Genomic DNA, 22,924 nt, shown 5'->3' on the forward strand with positions numbered 1-22,924 from the left:
AGCAAAGGGTTTTGGAATATTATCCTGCTGTTTATATCAAACAAAAATCAGTATCTTGATAGGTTTTAGATGGAGCCTAGGCATGTTCACATATTGGTTCAAGCTGTTCCTTACCTAAAGTAAAAGACAGTTTGGACATATGAGGATTCTTATTGATCCATTAATGTCTTATTAAATCAGTATTCACTTTTTATAACACCTTCTGAAGTTTCAGAGACTGTCACTGAAAAAATTGGCAAATCTCCCAAGTTGTGACTAGGCAGTGAAGTATCAGAACTGTTTTTTCAAGAATGTAGAGATTATATCAGAATTTTTGAAGTTAGATATGTGTATTGGGTTTGCACAGACAGGTTGTTGTAGTGGGAGGCTACAGGAGTGGCTTTTGTGAGAAGCTGGTAGAAGCTTCCCCTATGTCTGACAGAACCAATACCAGCTGGCTCCAAAACGGACTCACCACTGGCCATCCGCAACAGTGGGAGCATCCCAGGGCTTAACAAAGTCAAGGACAGAAAAAACCAAAACAACCCTGCACAAAAGCAAATTGAAAATGGAGAAAGGAGTGAGAATATGTAAAAGAAACAACTCTGCAGATACCAAAGTCAATGAAGGAGTGGGATGAGGTGCTCCAGGTGCTGGAGCAGAGGGAACCCACACAGAAGCATCCTGTTCCTAAAGAACTGTACTCTGTGGAAGGGACTCATGCTGGAGTAGTTCATGAAGAGTAGCAGCCTGTGGGAAGAACTCATGCTGGAGAAGTTCACAGAGAACTGTCTCCCATGGGAAATTCTCCATGTTGGAGCAGTAGAGGGGCGTTAGGAGCACTATGTCTGTCTTCCCATGCTGCTGGAGGGGAGCAGGGTGACAAAATCTACAATGAAATTGAGCCCAAGAAGATGGGAGGGGTTGGGGGGAAATGTCTGAAGACTTAGTTATATGTCTTATTATCCTACTCTGCTCTGATTGGTTTTCCTTAGTTTCTTTTGCCCATGACAGTAATTAGTGAGAGATCTCTCCCTGACCTTATCTTGATGCATTAGCCTTTTGTTAAATTCTCTTTCCCACTCCCAGATGAGGAGGGGAGTGACAGAGAGACTTTGGTGGGCACCTGGTGTCCAACCAGGGTCAACCCACCATGAAAGGACATATTCCCATTTCAGTTTAGGCTACGTAATTATGTTTAGAGCTTGTATGAGAATATGAGAATTGCAGTTCTAGATCTTCACAGAAATCTAAATATTCTTCAAAAGAGTAGCAGCATCTGTGTGTCTTAGGTTGGAAATGGGTATGTGTATTCTGTTCCTATCTGTGGAGCACTTATCTTCTGTTAATTGGGCAGTTTTCTTTATCTCTTCTACAAACAATCCTCCCTCTGGGAGATATCTTCTGTTAATGGGCCATTGAGTCTCACTGCATCACTGATAAAATTACATCGTCCCATTGTGAGAAACTCTGCCTAGAGGGAGGAGCCAAGCATTCCTAACTGGATATAATCAGAGATCTGGAAGACCACAGCCAACGTTTTCCCCTGGATTCCCAGAGGAGCAGACCTTTCATACTGGATTCTGAGGAAGACCAGACCCATCTACACCACCACTGGATCTTCAGAGGTGGACTACACTCTTCTACAGAATCACTGCTTCAACAGAACCACATCTGCCACTTCAGGAGGACTGCAGCCACCATTTCAATTAGACTGCTACCAGCACCCTGACCAACAGAGTGTCAGGTTGTATTCTGACTCTGACAGTGTTGTTTTGAATTATTGCATTGTTTATTTTATTTTTCTTTTTATTTTCTTCCCTAATAAAGAACTGTTATTCTTGCTCCCATATCTTTGCCTGTAAACCTTCTTAATTTCAAAATTATAAACAATTTGGAGTGAGGGTTTCACATTTTCCATTTCAGGGGAGGCTCCTGCCTTCCTTAGCAGACACCTCTTTTTCAAACCAAGACTCTGTGGCAACAAAGGGCCTCACTAAAGCACTAAAAGCAGAAAGCTGTTCCAGTTGCAGTTCATTCATAAAATGTTATTGGCAGTTCTGGAGTGTGGATAGATGAAGTGATCAACTGATCAATACATAGATTCAGAATAAGACTATGGTCCTCCTAATTTATCCCTATAAAAAATAGTGGAATGAACTTCATAGGCACCATTTTAATTTAAAAAACAAACAAAAAACCCACCCTAAACTTCTGCTAAAAATGCCAACAAAAAAGTTTTAGCTTGTTATATCTTTTAAGAACTTTATTTATAGTATACTCTTTATAGCTTAGTTGAACTTTCTATTAAAAAAAAATCAATTTCACATTAGGAATCATTTAAATTAAACACATTTTTCAATGACTACTAGCTCTTATTTCCAAATGTCACAGTCAAAATCAAACACTGAGGGCAAAAGGTACATGCCTACAAAATAATGGATTTCTTCGTGTATATTTCCAATAATATTGAACAGAAATCAATGTCCATAGTGATTGTTTAGAGATTGAAAGAAACAATACATTGTTCATACTTCAGTATGAAGTCTCCTAAATCTCAAAAGAATTCTGTTTTTTATTTTACTTATAACATGGTTTTATTCTTAGTTGTATGATGAAAAGAAAATTAAAATGTAAAGTATATATATACTGCTACCAGAATATTTCTGAGTCTGGTGAAATGAAGTACTTATACTAACAGTCAGTTAAAAGGAACATAAATCTAAATTTACAGTGGCTGACACCAGAGCCTTGGTGAGGGATTCAATTTAAATATACTCACTATGAATTTCATTACTGTAAACTCTCTTAATAAAAGACCTCACCAAACAAAAGGCAATCCTTTCTCTCTGACTTAGTAAACAGCCACACCTAACTTCTCCTTTCAAAAGCACTGGCCAAGCCCATGGAAATTGCTGTTCTCTGTACAATCACTGGCTCATGTTAAAGATCCATGTTTCTTTGTGATAATGTTTCTTAGATTATCAAACCATGTGATATATGACAGGATGTGTGTCATCTTGCCTCAGGTGGCCTATTAGGTTTAAAGCTGAAGGCCAAGTGACACAGTCATCTGTGCATTGGTGCTGTTTCTATCTGATACTTTCCCCCATGCCTCTAGTCTAAGGACTTACCTTGGTTACCAAATGTCCCTGAATAATATATGTATAATTAAAAATAAAATGGAAAGTAATGTATTAAACGTATCATGGCAACTCCCAGAGGTTGAACAGACTTGATGTCTATACACAAACTTGCAGTTTTCTTGAACTATGCATAGCTTCAAGGTCTACAAGCCTTAAATGCAAACTGTAACATTTAATACACATATAATATAAACTCTGGCATCGAATTAGTTTTGTTTTCATCATATAATTTGCCTACTTACATAAGTATAATTTTGGGGTTTTGATAACTGAACAGAAAAAAAGAGGTTAGATGGATGAGACAGAAAAAAATATTTTATTTATTCCTTTTTTTCTTTTTTTACCTCATAATTATCCATCCTCATTACCAAAACACATCACAAGCATGGAGCGAATCAAATGCAGGTTACAATGTACAAACTCCTCAGGAGCAAGTATAAACCAATGACTGAATCCCACTCATCATTTTGCTCCCAATGGGAATATATTAGCCATGCATGCAAAATGATGTGTACTGTTACTCCAGGCAAAAATAAAAATATACCACAAGAATCATTCATCCACCCATTCCAGTGCATCTTCTATCCAGCCTGATGGCCAAAACAGTCAAGTCTTTGGGTTTTTTTTCACAGGGACCCAAATGTCTCCAGGAGAACAAGTGAACTGAATCTCACACAGTCTCAGAGTATATTGACCACAGCGTTACAGTAAAAAACAATAATTCTGAAAAATGAGACTGCCTCTCGGTCTTTCACAAGTACAAATTGCAAAAATTGTTGTACTGTTTTCTACTCTTTCTACTTGTAGAATTTCCCAAAATCCAGACACTGGCAAAATGCCAAAATGTTTTTATGTTATATGCATATTGAACAACCCTGGAAGTAAAGCTAAATTTTGGTTCAGCACACCAGGATCTCATTTATGTGCCTGCTTACCCTATGAAAAAATGTATACATTTGCTTACTCATTGGGAAAGAGAAAACATAGCATTACTTTACTGCATGGGTGAACACTTTAAAACACTTTGCAGCTTTCTGTGGTATCTAAGTCATTCTTAGGGTAAGGGATAGGACCTGATCTCTAGCCAGCCAGGGTTTAAATCAATACAATAGGCACAGCATAAACCTTTTATTTCTTTGGCCCTTGTGACCCAAGGGGAGTTGCAAAATCTGGTCTAGTTCCTTCTTAACAATCCTTTGAGTAATGTCCCTTTTACTTTTTGCCTTGATTATTTAGCCCCTTGTTCAAAATCCATTTATCAAGCATTTTTAGCAAATTTGTGCTTCTTACCATGAGAAAATGCATTTCTTTGCAAGAACAGATGTCTTTTTATGTTACAGTTTTTATTTTATACTGTTTTTTGTCTTCTGTTATCTTCATTCATAGAATGTTTTATCTGGATGATTTACAGTTAGGCAGGAAAAAAGCTTCCAACAGTGTATAGTGCAATGCTTATTTTAAAAATTATAGTAATCCCAATAGTCTAGTTGATACTGTGGGTTTCAGTCTCCAACATTGACAAAAACAACATTTAAACAGCCCTTAGATGAGAGAGCTGCTCTCACATATGCTTCCCTGACATATTTCTCTCTCTTTTTTTTCTGGTAGAAATAGCACCCAATCTCAAGTCAAATTTAATGACAAAATGTCATACATGAAGCCATAAAAACTTAGCCAAAGGGACTTGCAAAATGTCAGAAATGAAAGTCTGTAGCCTCAAATCTGATTTCCCGTTCATACCACCTGTCTCGTTCTACTCACATAAAGTTCCCCAGCGAACAGAAACATGATGAAACTTTTTTTGCATGTGCTTTGGGAATAAAAGACTAATAAAGACAGATAGAAAGTGCTAATATCATCAACATTTTATTGAGGACACCAAGGAATAGTTTGTGAAGCAATTTTTATCTTGTTTGTTGGGGAGAAGTGTAGTATGGTACAAATGTTACCTGTTAGAGCTCCTTCCTCAGCTGCAGATCTCCCCAGGCATTAGAGCGCTTGTGCTGAAAAGAGAAAATCTGAAGCTTTGCTTATTGCCACTGCACAGCACAGTGCTGTAAATCACAGTCTTAATGTTTCCTTTCTCTGCCTTGACCACATGACCTCAAAAAACAATCTGAAAAAGAGCTGGAGGATTTGATTTTTTTTTAAGAGATATGACTTAAGAAATACTCTGTAACAAAAACAGGCCCTCAAAAGTAAAAATCACATACAAGTGAGGGAATGTTTGCAATGGACATATAATAGGCTCATTAAGCTGCACCTCTACAGCAGGAAACGGGTAAGACCCTTTTCCCCCCGGGCCACCACTAATAGAGAGATGAAGCCCCAGAGAACTTCAGAAATTGCACAAGAACAGTTTAGGGAGGAAAGAAAATAAGGACATCATGGTGTCATAAAAGGCTAACAAAGGTACATCGTGCAGGTCGCAGGAAGGTAGTAGACTCACGTAGACATAGGTAATTTGATTTGAGAAGGGTATATATCCATGTTACAGCCAAAGTGAGACAAATCCTGGAATATTTGTTGTTGTCCTTTTCATTCACTATGTTTATAAGGTAACTGCAGTTTGTACACTTTGGGGTTTTTTGTTCAGACCACTCATATCTTAGCAAAATCATATACTCAGTTCCTGTATTACCCTATATTACTAGGACATCTGCAGACATATACTACAGATCATATCTACAGATATATGGCTACACCTACAGACATAGAATGAAGTCTCCCTTTCACAGAATCAGAATCTTTAAGGCTGGAACAGACCTCCAAGAACATTGAGTTCAACCTTTCACTGGCCATCACCTTGTCAACAAGTCCACAGCACTAAGTGCCACATTTAGTAATTTCTTGAACACCTCCACAGGTGATGATTTTTCCATCTCCCTGGGCAGTCCATTCCAATGCTTGACGACCCTTTCAGTGAAGAAATTCTTTCCGATGTCCACTAAACCTTCCCCAGTGCAGATTGAGGCCATGTCATCCTGCTCTGTCGCTGATTGCCTGGGAGAAGGGACCCTATCTGGCTACAGCCTCCTTTCCGGGAGTTGTAGAGAGTGATAAGGTTCTTCCTGAGCTTCCTTTTCTCCAGGCTAAACAACTCTATTTCCTTCAACTGCATCTTGCAGGACTTGCTCCTTAGGCCCTTTACCAGTTCCATTGCCCTTCTCTAGACATGCTGTAGCCCTTCAATGTCCTTTTGAAGTGAAGGGTCCAGAACTGAACACAACCCTCAAGGTGCAGCCTCACCAGTGCCGAGTACAAGGGGGAGGAGGATCATTGCCCTGTTCCTGCTGCCCACAATACTCCTGACACAGACCAGGATGCCATTGGTGTTCTTGGCTAGCTAGGGCACACGTCTGACTCACGTTCAGCCAGCCACTGACCAGCACCCCCAGGTCCTTTTCCTCTGGGCAGTTTTCCAGCTGCTATTCCCCTGGCCTGTAGCTCTGTATGGGGTTATTGTGACCCAAGTGCAAGACCCAGCACAGGGCCTTGTTGAACCTCATACAGTTGGCCTTGTCTTATCAATCCATATTTCTTTTTTCCTTTCCCAATACTCCTTCTTTTTCAATATACTTTATGAAGGCATTCTTCTCATTTACATTTAGCTATATTAAGTTATTTACATTTACATTTACGTTTAAGCTATTTACATTTAGCTATCTTAAGTTAATTGTTTAAGCACTTATGCAGCCAAGAAGGGAAAGGGGAGAGTGAGGAAAGAAAGAGGCAAACAACTAGTCTTATCCTAAAAATGTGCATAAAATGGGTATCATGTCATTCTCCAATGGGTCTTTCTATGGTAAGTGTTCTACATCTTATGAATAACGTGGATTATTTGCATCTTCTACTGGTCTTTGATGCTTTCAGCCAGCCAAAAAAAAAAAAAAAATGCCCACAATAAGACAGGTATGGCGATGTTTTGAATGCGTAATTCACTATAAATTCTTGTATTTTTAATAGATAGTATAGGAAGTGATTGTCATGTGAGTCAGAGCCCATGCATGGGTGAGCAAAGATTTTACAGTCATAGTGAAATGCAAAAGGATGGTATTGATAGGTTTGCTGTTCACATGTGGGTAGATCTCTAAATATTACTTCAAGATTAATTCTAATTATCTGTCCAGTGTTGAAATATCTCCAGAGGGCCAAAAGAAACTGATTTGCAGATGTTAGCTACATAGAATTTCAGTGTAAATACAATCAATCTGTGTTACAGTCATTTTCCCTTTCTAAATGAATAAGAGGAATGGAAAATGGGAAAATAGGGTACATTAACAAGTTTGGGTTAGGAAATTAGAATGATCTTTAAAGCTTTGTAGTGTGATAAACTATATCACTAACAACTTGCTGTAGCACATGTGTATCTTGATTCACTAAGGAACTTTATCAGAACTTAATTTTGGTAACAGAACAATATTATTTGTGCACCTTGTTATTCTGGTGCAGCTTTTTGCCTCCTGCACTACTTACAACTCAAGGAGTAAAGCTAAAAATTATGTATTTGGAAAAATTGAATCTCTGAGTCACTCCAAGGTACTAAAGCAAATTAAATGAAAATTGGAAGAGCTAGAATTTTTTTCACATGAGTGAATAGTTTCTTACAGAATAAATACAAGGTTGTTTGAGTGGAAAAAAAACCTGATTGCCAAAAGACAGGAGAAAAGCTGTTCTATTTTACATATAAATGAAACAGAGTAAACAAAAAATTATTTAAGTCACAGAAAGAAATTGAAACCTGGTTTAAAAAATGCAAACAAAACCAACTAAACCCTCAAAAGCAACATTTGATCTAAATAATCTGTGTCCTGTTCAGTTTGTTACAGTGAAGGATTCTGTATAATGATAATCTAATATGAATCCAATCAAACTTCCTCTGAAATCAATAGAAAGATTCCCAGTTTCACTTGTTTTTGTTTAAGACTAAAGCTTTAGGGTTTAGCTAAGGCCTTATTCAAATTCTTTTAAAGGGAGTTAGAATATACTTTACCTTTCTGGCCTTTAGATTAAATCTAAAATACTGAGGTAAAAATTTGGAAGATTAAATCTTCTAAAATAAGAAGTGGAAAAATTACATTTCTAAATGTCATAAATGTTTTATCTGTGATACATATTTTACTCCTACCAACAGTTTTTTTCCCTTGAAATTGATTGATATCTTATTTATACACTATTTTATAAGTTTTTATCCAGCACCTGTAGCAATCAGTAACAACATGCTGCCATTTACCTTGGACCAGTGCATTTGTCTCAGAGCATCTTTGTGACAGTTACATGTTTCTTTTGATCCATAACAGTAATGTTAGGAACATTCAAGTGTGTGATTGTATTTGTGCAGAGTCGAGTTGTGAGATTGATGCAGAGCTATGTGCTTCTCTTTTATGTTCTTTGCTCTTTTTGTGTTGAGGGCGATGTCCAGCTGAGTTTTTGTGATTATGATTGCATTATCAGAATGTGGTAATTCTGCAATGATTTGAAAAGTTAGCAACATAGTGAGTGATTTAGAAGGAAAAAGAAGGAGATGGTCCATTATCTTCCAGGCAGAGCAGTTCTTCTGAAGTAATTATTTTTTTTTCCAAATTTCCAACATGCCACGAACCTTTTATATCATGTTTTGCTGAAATATGCTAATATATATCAAGTCATATGACACATAATACAAACTAATGTGACAATTCATGGGGCGGCAGAATGAACCTTTCCAGAGTTTTGAATTACTTTTTTTTTTACTTTTAATCCACTGCCCCAAAACAAAGGCTGGTCAAAACCACCTTGCCATAGTCTAGATCTGATGCATATAAAAACATTTTACAAAAATTACAAAGTTTCACTTGTCAGCTCTTGCATATTTCTTCATTGGAACTTTATCCCCCTCTCATACTCTAAGATATTTACCTTTAATTTAAAAGTACAAATGGAAGATTTAATCTTCCAGTTTTAAAGTTGTACTGCAGAAATAATTTTTGCATTCTGCCTCTTAGACCTTTCTGCCCGAATTTGCATTTAAATTCAACAGTCAGTGAAATGAATCCAGAGCCTCAACATCTCCAAATAGCATTTCCTATTGCTATTATGTTTGCAGGGCAAATTTTTAATTTCATCTGCACTTTTGAAAGCATGTTCAGTTTCTATCAGATAATATTTTGAGAGAGATTTTTCTATAATTAATTTAATTATGTCTTCTTAACTGATATTGAAATGGTAGAGACCAAACTGTGACCAACCTGTGAATACATTTTATTCCAGCTTCGCAGACAGTCCAAGATGCTTGACATCTCCAATTTTACTATGTTTTTTCTAGGAAGCAGCTACAGATTTGTCACACTTCTCAGGCAGAAGGAAGTATTTTTCCCTTTTCTTTATATATTTCCATATATTGGAAGATACCACTTCCTCCTGAAATAAATTAAAATTATCTAGAAGAGGTCAGCAAAAGTAAACTAAGGAGACCTGAGTTAAAATAATGCATTTTTATAAACTGATATATACTTTTATGCACTTCTATAAACTGATGATGATAAGAAGTTTATGAGAAAACAGAGGCCGAAGTCTTTTTTTAAAGCACACTGAATGAGAACAACCTAAAAGTCTTTTCATAAATGTTGTTCCTCCAACTTGTTCAGATTAGACATCTGAAATTTCGTTTTCAAGCTCCTCAACCAGGGAAGGTCTAAATTAGATAAGAAAAAATTCTTCATTGGAAGAGTAGTCAGGCACTGGAACAGACTGCCCAGGGAAGTGGTACAATCACCACCCCTGGAAGTATTCAAAGAACACGTGGATGTGGCAAATGGTGGGACCCATTCCCTTCAGCCAGGCAGAACATTAAATATCAAGATAATTTCTCCACAGATATCTATTTTCAACACAATTAAAATATTGGAAAATACCTAAAAATAAGCAAAAAATAGCCCCCAAAACCTTCCCTCCCCTCCTCCCCCACCAAGTCTGCATGCTTCAGTAAACTAATTGTTATTATGTTTAAAATAGAAGGCGAGGTATTTCCATTTTCATGAACTGTCTTGTTTTTGCTACTCAAGTTGTGTAATCTTCAAAGCACTTTGCCTGTGAGATCTAAGTGACTAATTTTCACTCCTCAAAAGTTATAGAACCTGTAACTTATTGGGTTTTGACAAAACAAAATCACTGTCTAACAAAGTGTTTTGACCATTGGTAGCAATGGATATAAAGAAGGGAGGCTGGGTGGGGAAATAAATATGGCAGCTTAGGCCACAAAGCTTGAAGGAATCCAATTTTTCAGTTCACCTCTTCCCATTATTCAAAGGTTTCCTAGCTCTGCAATCTCTTTGGTTCATACTCCAGTGAAACTGTGTTAAACTAAAAAATGCAAAGGCCAGAACCCAAAACAGAGAAAAGGTTTATGAAATCAGTCCTATTCTCCAGCATTGTCTTGGGCTGCATTCCTCTCCAGTAGTTTTAGTCTGTAATCTGCAGTGGCATATTATGTGTTCCTACAGAAGTGGCACTATGAAAATGCCCTACTGAGATTCTTTGTGTACATTTGTGTGCTTCTGAAGCCCATCCATTGGAAACACATAAATTAGGTTTCTTCTCTGTGTTTGTCAAGCATTAATGTAGGAACAGGCAATAAAGTGGCATTAAGAAAAACTCAAGGGTAGTTATATTAATCAATAGGTGCCACAAGTTTAGACATCAGTATTGACCCCTGTATAGCTGTGTTTTTCCAACTTTGCAGCCTATGATATCAAGACTGAACCTTCTTTAAAACATTCCCACAGTCAAGGGAAAAGAGCAGAAGGAAAGAAGACCTCCACAATTTCAGGCTGGAGTGTAAGTCCCTTTTGGGATATTACTGGACTGTCTCTGCACCTATAAGTCTCTTCAGAGTGTACAGCTGTTTCTATAAATTTCCTGATTATATTTTTTTTGTGTGTGTCATAAGGCCTAATTGTTCTCCAATTAAATCAGTGAAAATATTGATATTGATTCCACTGGAGAGATGTCAAGCTCATACACAGTTTCTCCTTCAAGTCCTAGAGAAATTTAATTAAAGGGAAAGTTGGCATCAAGGGAACTTGAGAGGACAAGTAGAGTTGATGAGCTTACAGGGTTTGCATCAATAGCACAATAATTTCTAAAAGTAAATTACAATATACTTCCTACTTTCAGTTCTGGGGCAGATGATGGCACCTTTTTGCCTTCCTGGATGTGTAGTTTGCAATCGATGCTCTCTTATCTTCTAAAAGTAAAAATAGTTCATCTTAATACCTCAAATTAATATTAATTTCTACTGATTTGCTTAGTTTTGGTGAGACTTTAAAATCTTACAAAGTTGTTGGAAATTTTAATGGCTTTTACAGGACCTAATAAACTCCTTGGCTTTTAATTTATTTTTTAGGAGGTTTTTTGCATTTCTATATCCCACTTTAATGCAGCAAGGTAAGCCTGCTTAGAGCCATCAACTTGTTGCATATTAGCCTGTGAATTCAAACAGCAGAAGTAGCAATGCTGTTAGAAATAGCCACACAATCTCTTTCTGTGAAGGTGATATTTTCAATACAGATTTAATAAAATGCTTAGTTTGAACTGGGATTTGCAAGGAATGGCTTGAGCAGCCTTCATCTGGACATTACTATGCTTGTTAGGCTTGTAGGTGACTTGCCTGTTAGCATACGTGTGTGTGCAGCTTTAAGTGCACAGGGGTAATTTAAATTTAGCAGGCAAAGAATTCAAACACGTAAGTGCTTATCAACTGGGCTGGCAGAACTGTTCCACTAGCACATCTGGTAGAGCTGCTGCTTTGAGATGTGATGTGGAGATGGATGTGCTCCAGAGTAACCCCACTTCCCACAGGCTGCACGAGCCAGCAGGACTGCCTGCCAAGCCCACTAGGTTCATTAAGCTCAGTAGAACCCTGCAGGAAAAACCAATTTTAAAAATAGCTTTCAACAGCTCCCTGGGTTTAAAAGTTCTGGATTCTTTTCCATTGCACCATGCAGAGAAATCTTTGCTTCTAAAGCAAATTTACATCACCTGATTAAAGAGAAAGAAAATACCTTTTTGGTCTGTTTAATGTACATGACCTGACGCTTCTGTTGGAAATAATTTACTGAATTTTTCAGCTTTGGTCACCTCATCCTTGACAGGAAACTTATGAGTTACCAAAAGGTGTTCACTTTGTTGAAAAAATCTCTTTCCCTTTGCTGTTCTAGAAATGCTTCATTTTCACATCTTAAAATGTGGTATACAGGGGGGTATACTTTCTTGCAACCCTATTTTTGGAGTTGCTGAGAGCTCAGGATTTTATTGTTCCTGATGCTGTGGTGTTGGGGATGGGAAAGAGTTTATCTGCCTGGTGCCAGGAAAATAAGTCTCTCTTCAAATTCACAAAATGTGTCATCTAAGGTATGCATATCTTTTCTTCTTTCTTAATCTATTACCTTTATTGACTACTAAATTCTTCCTGTTCTTCCCTGTAATGAGGTAAATATTTAGACTTTCTTAGACTAAATATGGATATGATCCTGTTGTGCTGAGTACCTTTTTATTTTTACTTCCAGGACGATGCAATTCGATAAATTGCCCAGCTTCTTCACGGCAAAGCAAAATGTCATTGAACACCTCAGGTAATGAAAGATTAAAATCTTATTAATAGTTCTAGACCTCACTCTACATTGACAGTCTGTGCTATAGGAATTGTTCATGCATATCAGGCAAAAAAATTTCAGATGGCTGAAATTTTTAAAATGTGCAGGTTCTGCTAAAACTCAGTCAATAATATTCCAGTATGTGCGTTCAGCATTTTAACACTGGGGTGTTGCTGTATGCTGGTATGCTGTTGCTAACCATCCCCCCCCCCCAATTTCTTTTCTAAAAAATATCTTTTGTGATATCTTTTAAAAGATAGTTTTATTTTATTCTTAGTATTTGAGTTTGCTAGATTGGGAAAAAGTTGAGTTTAAAAATCTTATTAATTTTAAGATAAAATTTTCTTCTAATACATTTCGCACTCTTAAATGTTACATGACACAAGTTTTTTATCAACTTCAGTGAAAAAGTATATTTCTGATTAAGGAAACATTAAGTAAGTAATGGAAATAAAAAACTCAGATGACCTACGACACAGCTGTCATATAAAATCATAATACCTCATAATTGGAGGGGTTTAAAGAAATTGTTAAAAACTCACGTATGGCAATATTGAACCTAGTCATACAACAGAGATCCTTGGGTTTATTGATCTCAAGAGCAGCAAAAAGAGTTGTTGATTAGAAGTACCAGATACAGAGTTTAGAAAATTTGCACACTTGTAAATTTCATTCCTTTCCTCCAAGCTTCTACAACTGTGAGTAAAAATCTTGGTTGAGGAAGGAAGGAAGTTGCGGAAGGAAGGAAGTTGCAAAAGTTGCGGAAGGAATTTGCGGAAGTTGCGGAATGAAGGAAGTTGCGGAAGGAAGGAAGTTGCGGAAGGAAGTTGCGGAAGGAAGTTGCGGAAGGAAGTTGCGGAAGTTGCGGAAGTTGCGGAAGTTGCGGAAGTTGCGGAAGGAAGTTGCGGAAGTTGCGGAAGTTGCGGAAGGAATGGCATGAGCTACTTTCAGGCAAGTATAACTGCATTAAAACACTTAATTTATAAATAAAATATTAAAATTAAGGGTATATGTAAATGAAGAAGTCACTCATGAAAAATATTACTCACAGAGTTTGAAGCACTACTGGAAGGTGCTGAAATGTTGTAATGATGGTTCTGGCAGAAGAAAATGTATAGGAAAGAAAAGAATGGATGTTTCAAAGCTGTGTGTGGGAAATGAATCATGTGATGCCCATTAGTGTCAAGGAAAATTTTGCTGTGAAAACCCCATGTATTTTTGAAACTGTACTTTTAAATGTTTAATACAACACTTATAAACAAAATTTAGCACAGGCACAGTGCATCTGTGGTAATTCTCTGTACCTTCTCTGTCCTTACACTTTTTTTAGTAGGATTTAAAGCTTCATTACCAGGCCAGATCTTTTGTCTCATCACTCTTGTTTAAGGTTGATGGATTTGTCTGAATTTTGGATACTTTAAAATAGGACTGAATGACAGAACAAGTATGTGCTAGCAAAGACATTATTTCATCCCTGAGAGCTTTTGCTTAAATATCAAATTTTAAAAGTGTTCCTATCTTATGAAAGAGTTTGACATTTGTCAGGTCAGAAACTGAGACTGCAAGGAGTAAAATCAAAGCTATCTTCCTGTTCTTTCTCCATAGATTCTGCCTGGTTAAATTATTCTACCCAGATATGGAGGTAGTACATAGAAAAATGTCTTCTTGTAGCATATATTTTTAGTGAAAATTAAAAAAAAAAAAAAAAAGGACTTTCAGATTTCTCAGTTTTGTGCTATAAATCAAATCCCACTTCTTAGCCCAGCATGATATGAGGGACAATGTCATCTTAGGTAAGCACAAGTTTTCACTGAGCCCCATGAAATCTGATGCTTATATTTGTGAAATGTAAACCCCTCTGGAATCAAATGGGCTTGCTAAGGATGACACGATTTACTGACATGCTGTGCCTTGCAGGATTAAAGTCAGAAGTCAGTTTATAGGTAAAAACTATTGGATGAGATACATTCCTCTTTACTGACAGGAAAGAAAGTGCTTAAGTAGACTGTAAGGACTATATGTGTCTGACAATGCTTGAGTTAATTAACATGCCCTACCTGGAAAGAAAAAGAGAAGGAGGGGGCAAGAACCATGAGAGTTTCATCTTCCAGATTTGGAGCATGGGAGTGATCCAAAAAGAAAAAAGCTATCAGCAAGGTCTCTCATTAAATTGATCAAACCAATATTAGATCACCTGTAAAGGCCAAGGAAGGTAAAAGACTGAAGATAGAGTCCAGTTAAAGGAAGAAACATTATGATTTCTCAAGTAGAATTCCTTGTTACTGCCAGTATTATGCTCTGTCCCTGGAATTGTTCAAGGCAAGGCTGGATGGAGCTTCAAGAAATCTTTCTAAGGGAAGGTGTCTCTACCCATAACAGTGGGGTTGGAATTGGATGGTCTGTAGAGATTCTGCTCAACTCAAACCATTCTATGATTCTTTGCCTGGGAGAGGACACTGATGACAAGTTTTTTCCTGTGTGACAAGATAAACTCAGGCCATATGAAAGTACTCCTACTAGTCAAACTCTAGAGCAAATTTAGCTATTTATGGCCTACTGTGAAGTAGCTCAGATGAGAGCAAATGATGAACAGATCGATAATTGACACAGAAAGAAGACTTTTGTCAGATGCCTTTGCTGTAGAGAAGAAGTTTGGAGGGATTTCAATTTGATTGGATCTATTTTAATATTTAACAAAAAAACCTATTTATTTTCTACCAGCAAGAAAAGCATACCAAAAAAGGAAGGGGAAAAAAAAAAAAAAAGATGGGAGCTGTCTATGCTTTATTTACCCAGGATATTTTATTCTGAAGAGCATGATTAATAATTTTCATTCATCTCTGGCAGAAAGGGTAAATATAAAAAGATTGCAAATAAGCATGAAAGAAATTAATACTGTATATTGTTGATATATATATATATATATATAGTTAGAAAGTGAATGCAATAGTGACCATAAGCATAAAAATTTGCTGTTACAGTGAGCATAAAGTTTATTGTTGAACAGAAAATTTGTTTAGTCTTTGAAGTTATAAAATCAGTTTTAAAATCTTGAAAGATTAAGGATACAACACAAAGACACCCTATAATCTTTGAGATCCTGGGCTACATCTCACAGGTTGTTGGAAAGACACAGAATTAAACATTAATAGATGATCTTCAGTTTATTGAGAAAGAAAAGACCACCAGTCTTCTGCCTGAAGGATTAAGGAAGAGAAGCAATGGTCTTATACCATTGATGCAACCAGTAACAGAATGGGACTAAAACAGCCAGGAGAGTGGGGCTCTGAGTGTGAACCAACGTGACATCACTGTGAGAGACGGTCCGAAGTTTCCTTCATTTGCCTCACGACTGTCGCAAGGATCCTGAAGACCCGTAACAGGAGTTCTGGCCTGGCCGAGGTGGACACGGACGCTTGCCAAGTGACTGTTAGCAGATGCACTCACTGTGCTTCTACAGAGCGTTGCATCCAAATAGCTTGTGACAAGCAGTGGCTTGTCCCTGCATGTCAGCACCTGCTTCACAGACCAAGGGGCTCTTCACAGTGGCCAATCAATCTTCCCCACCTTCTGGCCAGATGCCACTTGCTTTGGCTAAAGACTATATAAACTGTAACTTTTTGGGAAGACTTTGGTGCACCCCCACGGACAACAACGAATCCACGTGGCTGGACCATTTGGGACTTTGTCTCGGTGAGTGGTAGCTATTTCCCTTTCCCCTCTTTTCTCTCTATTCTTTATTTCCTTTTTCTGTCCCCTCTATCGCATTTGTTGTTGGTACCAAAATAAAGGTGCATTTGTTGTGATTAAACTGATAGCCCCTTGCCGTTTGCCTTTTTGCACTTTTGGGATCTGTTAACAAACCATCACGACACCCCACACGAGTGGATTGTGACAATCACATAAATTCATCTGCTGCGGCCATTCTCAAAAGGCAAGTGGTTGTCTGAAATCTGGGAAAAATTGAAAGACGAACAAAAGCCTGCAAGAAGATCCATCAAAAGTAAAACAGGAGCCGGAGCTGTCATGTGCCAGAAAACTGTGCACAGTATGAAGAGAGGATTGCTAACAGCATGATTAGCACAGAGAACTTTCTCATGGAACAAGTGGAAAGCACTGCAACTGAAGATGAATGGGCTACTACTCTGGAAACAAATGGAGCATTTATTAATTAAGTCAGAAACGGGTGCAGTGGAAAGTTTGGTAGTCAAAACCACAATTAGCATTGGCAAAGCAGCCAGACGCACTATTTAAGATACTCTGGATAGAAGAATGTCTTCTGCCCCAAAGCCAAACACATCAGGCAAAAGTGCCAGTAGTTAATAAATTGGGAAGGGGAGAGGAGGAGAAGAATGCCTTCAAGTGTATTAGGATGAAGAAAACAAAAATGAATCAAAATGTGTCAGATCTTCAGACTCACCAGGAATGACACCTCAATGAAAAGTCAAGAAAATTTTAGGAGATCTCTTACAGAGAAAAGAAAGATTCCTAGAAAAGTAGAGCATTGAGCTGGGAAAAAAAAAAATCCCAGTTATCCCAAATTATTATTATCCTTAGGATTATAGAGTAGGAAAGAAAGAGCACAGAAAAATGAACACACGTAATTCCTGAGAGTAGGAAGAAGACATGTTTGGCCAACAAACCCTCAATATCCCTTTTCTTTTAGGAAAAAAGGAAGCAAGCTGAATTTATTTATGCCAGAAAAAAACCCAAAAAAACAAAACCAATAAAAGATGACCAGAAAATCCAAGCAGTTCTGAGAGTTGTTAGAACTCAAATTCACAGCTATAAAATTAATTGGAATTTTGTCCTGTGTTATCTGAGGAAGATGGTCCAGCAGACCACAGGCTGCCTGCACAGGGAATAAGCAAAAAAAAAATTATAATATCCATAGAGGGTAGGCTGACCTACCCTGATGACTTTCCAAATGTAGAGGGTATAAAATTATTTGCTCCAGCAAACATGTGATTCAAATGTTATTACAGAGCTGAAAGAACTTTCTTTATTCCCAAGAAACACAGCAAGACTCTAGGATATCTTGCCATCAAACATTTGTCCTTTCTGAAATCTTCAACAGTATTCCTCTATCTGTTCTTTACAGAAACTCTTTCTGTCTGTTTTTATTCTATCTCAATGATTACAGTATTTTTATAGAACAGCAGCTTCCATTCAACACATTAGTCATCAAATCCAGATAATCCAGACTAAAATTGATATTTTTGTATTGCATTTTATGTTTTATTAATGTTGACTCAGGATGGCTACTAAATTTTTTCAGTAATCCTCTTTTTCAAAGTCAAAACAGCATACGATTGCTTTAAAAAGTGTGTAGGTATATTTGTATACATGTATAATTGTAAAGTTTTATAATTGTAAAGTTGTAAAGAAAAAATAATTTATCGGCAGTCAGGTCAGAAAATAAATTAGGTAGATTGTGTGGTGTTGACAACATACGTGGCAAAGTTTGAAGAAGCACATCACAAATGTCTGAAGACCTGATTTAAAACCATAATATTAAACCTATTTTATTTTAGTAAGAATATTCTTAAGATTCTATATATTTTACTTTTTTTTTTGTCAGCACTTGGATGAAGGGCTTATAATAAAAAGGTTTTTCCAGAAACTCAATGAATAGAAAGTTATCAAAATGATAATATCATATTAAATGTTGATATGAAATATATTTCTAAAGTCAAAAGCATTCAACCTGAATCTTCAGGCTAGGGTCAATACATTTTTCTGACAATATTCAAGGCTGATTTATTGTTCCTACAAGAAGGAATAACAATGAATGTCTATGTTAATATCTAATACAAATCTAAGCATGTCTATTTGTGAGGCGAGATGCTTCCATAAGCTTCAGCAAACTCAAACAGTTGACTTTATCTGTTTATGTAGTCAACATTAAGCTCTATTCCCTTTCTTCCTGCCAAACTTGACTACTAATTGCTTTCTGAACATTTACACATTGTCAGAGACCAAAGATGGAGCAATTATTTTCTACAGGTTATTTTCGAGGAAACCTCACAGAGAAACGTCACCATTAAAGCATCATGGAAAATATTTTCAGAACCACAGAGACTGTTGAAAAAACACCTGAAATGCATACAGTTATGTCAAACCCAGAAGCTCAAAAGCTTTAGATAATATTTAAAAATGAGAAAGAAACAAATAAAAAACTTTTGGGACTCTTTGAATACACATCTGAGACACAGTGACCACATTAAATGCTATTTATAAAAGTAGATTCATCTCATGAATGAGCTGGTCAAACTAAAGATACGCTAAAGAGCCATTTGCTGTTTTAACTCCCTAATTTATTGTGAGCCCATAATCCATTCTTAGTCCAGTCTGAGACCAACAAAAATGAGTAACAGAACCTGAACAAGAAAGCACCAGTAGGAGTTTATGAGTCAGGCGTCTTCAGCCCACAGAACCCACTGCAGTCCTGCAATGGATTTTTGTGGTCCCCACAACATACTGGGGACACCCATAGGGAGACATTAGAGCAGATGCTGGGTGATGTAACCCAGAAGAAAAAACAAGCCCACAGGATTAAGTGGAAACACAGTTTCATAACTGCTGTGGAAGAAAAAAATGTCCTCTAGCCAAATAAAAATTCTGTATTTCAATAGCTTCTCTTTTCTAGGAAAGACAGAAAATCTCTGTCAAGAGAAATCTTTACATAGTCAAGAACAGAGGTCGTTACTTTGAACCAATTCTAATCTCTTGTATCTTATTTAATTATAACATAAAATGTTAGTATATTTTTAATTTAATTTTAATTATTTAGTTATCACATTAAAATAAAATTGCTAATGATATTTAAAAAGAAGACCAGGGACTTATTTAGTTTATTTTCTAAGAATTTATATGGCATCCATTCTACATTTTCATCTGATGCACAACTGCAAAATAAAAGACCATTTGTGTGCACCTTGTGCACATGTTTTCAAAGGCAATTTCAGTGCATTATTTGAAAGAACTCCTGTGGGTCCACAGGTTTCTTATGTTGCCGACAGAGCAAACTGTATTGAAAAGAGATGTGAATCATAACTCCCTGGTGAATGACATTCAAACACTGGCACCATTTGTGAAATTATGACTGCAAGTTTCAATACTTTTTTAACCACAGGAACTTGGCCTTTATCACTTTCATAAATGTGTACTATGTTCTTACCATTAATATTTCACAAAGAGAGATTTTTTCACTCAAACATACTCATTCTGATTTTGAAGGAAGATGAGAGCTCAAAATTTCAGACAGTGGCACTAAGCTTAAAATATTCAATCAGTTGATCTCAAATCTTCATATTGCTATATTCAAAGAATTTAGTGGACAATTCATCAGGAAGAAAACTGATGACTTTGTGGTAACATTTCCTATAGCTGAAAACATCCTCCATCTTTGCTTGCATCTTAATTGAAAAAATGGAGGGTTCAAATGCAGGTGAGCTAGGAAAAGGAATGGGTCAAATAATAATGAAGAGTATTTATGTATGGAATTACTATGAATGGAAAACAACAGAATGAGAATTTATGTTTTGTGTTTCATGTAAGTTTTCACACTACATATATAAGGTAAGAGATGAGGGAAAATGCTTTATGTCCACTAATGCCTTTCTCAGCCAAACAATTTCCACACTAATTTAGAAATCAGACTTTTAAGTTTCATTGGTATAAATCAAAGGCAGGTCTGATTATCTTATAAATTGCAACTTAAAAAAAAGTACAAGTGACTGGAATTGGGGTTACTGTAATTGTGATGAAATCTTTTTTTTTTTTCTGAAGTTATTTGGCAGTATGCATAAACTTGACTAGGAGTTCCGCCCCCTTTCTTTGGGGGCCACCTGCAGCCTGCATAAAGAGCATTAACAAATTAGTACTGCTCTGTAAAGTCTCAGCCAACAATAGAGAAGTTTTTAAAAATTGTTAGGGCTGAAGCATCATAGCATAACTCTGGAAGAAAATCAGAGGGGTTAGTGGTGATTCTGGCAATCACCACCTGATGCTATATGTTTTTCTGGACTGCTGCTATGTATTTTCCTTCTTGCCATTCAAGAGCTGTAGAAACATTTCACTCACCCCAAGCTGACCAAGACGGCCAGTGGTATCCTGAAATGTATTAGGAACAGCATCTCCAGAAGGTTGAGGAGGTGAACCTTTCCTTCTGGTCCTGGAGCACTGTGTCCAGTTCTGTGTTTCTCAGTACAAGAGACATGGAGATTCTTGATTCACCAACACAGGCATATGAAGTGATTGGACACTGAAACACTTCATTAATGAGGAAAATCTGAGGGAACTTGTCTTGTTTAGCCTGGAAAATACTTAGAGAAGATGATGGAGGTAGACTCTTCTCAGTGGTGCCAAGCAATAGGACAGAGGCAACAGGCAGAAAATGATGCTCAGGAAGTTTCACCAGAATACGAGAAAGGACTTCTTTGCTGTGCAGGTGACAGTGCACTGGAACAGATTATCCTGAGAGGTTGTGAAGACTCCCTCACTGAAGATATTCAAAAGCTACCTGGACAAAATCATGAGCACCCTGTATGGGATTTTGCTTGTGTAGGGAGGTTGGACCAGATGACCTCCAGTGGTCCCTTCCAACCTTACTGGTTCTGTGTATTCTGTGAGTGTCATATACACAAATCCCTTTAAAATTAAATGTCAGCTAAAAGGCTGACAGGATACTCAAAGCCCTTTGACCTGGGATGGGAATTAGGTAACTATCTACCAACGTTTTTTTAAAGCCTTTCAATAGACTTCACTCAAACTGTTCTCTTTCCCAAGGTGCTGGTGAAGCTGCAGAGGGGTAAATAAACATAAAAGAGACAAGAGCTGGTTTGCTTCATTATAAAATAGCACAGCCTGGCAGGATAATGAATATGTTATTGTTTCATCAAAAACAACCAAATGTACCTGATTTAAAGGGGATGGAGGGGAATAGGGGAAGAATCAGCTTTTTGTAATATTAAGCCCATGAGAGTTTTTCCTTGTAAAAGTAATTTCTTCATTAAAACTGTAATTGAAATGGGACGTGCTGTTCAACAAGTTCAGTGTTTTATATATGCCACAGAAATCCCACAACGTGTCTAAAAATGAAATTCATATTAATCACTGACGTCCTAATCCTCCTGATATAAGATCTATATTCAGGGATATGTTCTCTTCTGAAACACCAGAATCAATTCTGAAAATGAGATTTTAGATTAGCTCTTTAGGTAGTCTACTCATAGGCTCATCCATATGAAATTTGTTATGTGCTTTCACAGCATCTGGGGATAAAGAGCTTCTCACAGTGCTCACATTTGTCATACATGGTTAGAAACCTAAGGTACCATTCATACACTTCACTTTGTAGTTCTTCTGAAAACATCAATCACAATCTGCCACCCTTTCCTACAGTGATTGGACAAGTCACTGTTCTGAACACAGCATAAACCCCAAGGTCATTTTTCCCTAATTATTTTGGTCTGCTCTAGAAACTTCATAAAAAGTTCATAAAAAAGCTTGTGAAAAAGACAGACATTTAAAAAGAGACATTTTACTATCTGACATCTTTACTTTCTATGTACTGCTCTTTATTTGCTCTTTTGACTACATTTTACAGCAAGGTGCAGATTCCAGTAATAAATCTGCATTAGAATTCCATCAAAACTACCACGTTTATGTGTTTCACTATAAGCAGTAAAGGTACCAGAGCCTGCCTTATTTTCTAATTCCTTTCCCTTTCAGTCCACAGTCTTTCAAAAAGAATTTTTCATACAGTTTATCCTCACAATTCACAGTGACAATACAAGTAATAAGAACGTGTAATGTGTGAAAGGGTCTTTCATAGGTAATCTGCAATACCGGGGGAACATTTCAAATACATGCAAGAAATAGTCAAACCAATGAACATGGTTTCTTTTTAGAGGAACAAGTTAGGCTAGTAAAATACAAATCTTTCAATCCATAAAAACCCATAAAGGTATACTTTATTGGACAGAAAATTCATATCATTTCAGACTTCTCAGTCATGTCTTAAGGTCAAAATAATTCTATTGAAGTTTTACAAAGCAGAAATAGGTATAATGGCATTTCTGTTGTTTTTATATTTATTTTGAAAGTAAATTCTTCTGCACTCTTTGCAGACAAAGCAGAAATGTGAATAAGATGCAAATGTAC

The sequence above is a fragment of the Vidua macroura genome, chromosome 1, assembly GCF_024509145.1.
Source record: "Vidua macroura isolate BioBank_ID:100142 chromosome 1, ASM2450914v1, whole genome shotgun sequence".
Taxonomy (NCBI): domain Eukaryota; kingdom Metazoa; phylum Chordata; class Aves; order Passeriformes; family Viduidae; genus Vidua; species Vidua macroura.